Here is a 2123-nt window from a genome sequence, read left to right on the forward strand (position 1 = left end):
TGCTGTGTGTGTGTTTGTGTTTAAATTTGACCAAATTTAAAAATAAAATGCAGTTTCAAATTAAACATTTCTGAAATGGTCAGAATGAAATATTTTGACATTTTGATTTTTTTTTCAGGCAAAACTATTGATTTAACTTGACTTGGATTCACCAATAGTTTTGGAGTCCCCTCAAAAATGTATTTTTGGGTGAAATTTCTATTCGCAACAAAAAGTCATCCAGTTCTACTTGATGATTTGACTTTTGCAGAAAAACAAAATCAGAACATTTCTTATGGTTTCATTTTTAATCCATTAATTTGGTACAGCTCTAATGAACAAATCTTTTAAAAGAATCAGAAAGAACGTTGAGCTCTTTCTTCTCTTCCAATATTCATCTCTTTTGATTGGATGTGGGTTTATATTATTTTAACATGGATCCTGAAAACTAACCCTTTACTCCTCGTGGTTCTGGTTAGAGTTTCCAAGAGGTACTTCAACAATGACTAGATTATCTTAGTCCTGGATCTTCCTTTGGGTACTCAGTATTCCATATTGTTATGTACAGTGATTTTATGCTAGTAGAAATTATTCTGAGCATAATTCAGTCTTATTCAAGTGTCATGTCAATGCTTTCTCAATAAACAGCAGCACTCGTTGACATATCTGCTAATAAGTGCTTTATTCATTTAATCATTCATTTATTGTTATGCTTCAGTCTTTTTTTGGACCTGTCAGTTTTTAATTATTTGTAACTAATTAACTGACTATATTGTATCATATAGCACTGAGTCCAACCCCACTGATCAAAAAACTGTAATGGTATTCAGAATAAAGGAGAAGAGTGAGAGTTTCTTGGAAAAGTGGGCTGAGAAACTGAAGACTTTGCAAAGAGAGGATAGGGAAGCTGTCAATGTAGAAAATTTAGGTGGTTCTATGGTGTAATGGTTCGCACTCTGGACTCTGAATCCAGCAATCCGAGTTCAAATCTCGGTGGAACCTAGATTTGGGGGTTGGACTAGATGACCTCTTGAGGTCCCTTCCAACCCTGATATTCTATGAATTCTGTCTAATAATGGTCTTCTGAAAAGCTGGTGAGTCATTTGTAGAACTATGAAGGAGGCTCTGCATGAGATGACATGCTGTCCTGCAAACAGTTAAAAGTAAAGGTATCAGACCTCTGGTATTGGAATCATAGAACCATAGGGTTAGAAGGGACCACAAGAGTCCTCTAGTCTAAACCCCTGCCAAGATGCAGGATTTGTTGTGTTTAAACCATTCAAGACAGATGGCTATCCGGCCTCTGTTTGAAAACCTCCAATGAAGGAGCTTCCACACCTTCCCTAGGCAGTTTGTTCCACTGTCCAACTCTTCTTACAGTTAGGAAGTTTTTCCTGAGATGTAATCTAAATCTGCTATGCTGTAGTTTAAACCCATTGCCTCTTGTGGCAAGAGAGAACAACTTTTACATATTGAATGATGGATTGTGGAGAACAGAATAGAGGGAACAACTTTTCAGCCTTGTTCAGCTTTAGTATTTTGCACAGCCCCAATTAGTGATTGTGTAACATACAAGAACTTCAGTTCTAAAGCCTTTTTGAATGATGCTCTGGAGTTCTATAGGGTGTATGTATGCAGTTTCACAAACTGAGTTTCTTCAAGAAAATGCCATTAAACGGTGCACATACTGTACTATAGCCTTTAAGGAGGTACTCAACAGAGAGGAGTTCATTTCATTATAAAAATAAAAATAATGAACTAAACGTTAAATTAAGTAGTTTAATTGGGTTGCTATTCTTTCTAGCCCTTTCCCCTAGAATTCACAAAAAAACGTAAGTGGAGCGTTTAAACTTGGGTTGGGTGAGTGCAAGAGAAAGAACAAACACCACAACTTTCATATCCTCTGACTAAGCCATTTGTCCCAAAAAACAAACTGCACATAACTATGCAGAAAGCCCCCATTTCACTGATTTTTCTCTTCTAAGAGCTTCACACAAGAGATTGCTACAAAGATCATTTTCTTCTCCTATGTCTCTTCATAAGCCTCCATATGGGTAATTCTTCTGAACACCATTGAAGATGTGGAGAAATTGGAGAGGGTCCAGAGAAGAGCAACAAGAATGATTAAAGGTCTTGAGAACATG

General features: G+C 36.6%; 1 non-coding gene across 1 annotated transcript; it reads left to right on the plus strand.

Moving 5' to 3' along the window:
* Positions 1–909: 909 nt before the first annotated feature.
* Positions 910–981, plus strand: TRNAQ-CUG (transfer RNA glutamine (anticodon CUG)). Its single transcript has one exon. It is a non-coding gene; the product is annotated as a tRNA-Gln (tRNA).
* Positions 982–2123: the final 1142 nt, after the last annotated feature.

Source organism: Malaclemys terrapin, chromosome 13 (assembly GCF_027887155.1).
Source record: "Malaclemys terrapin pileata isolate rMalTer1 chromosome 13, rMalTer1.hap1, whole genome shotgun sequence".
NCBI classification, from domain to species: domain Eukaryota; kingdom Metazoa; phylum Chordata; order Testudines; family Emydidae; genus Malaclemys; species Malaclemys terrapin.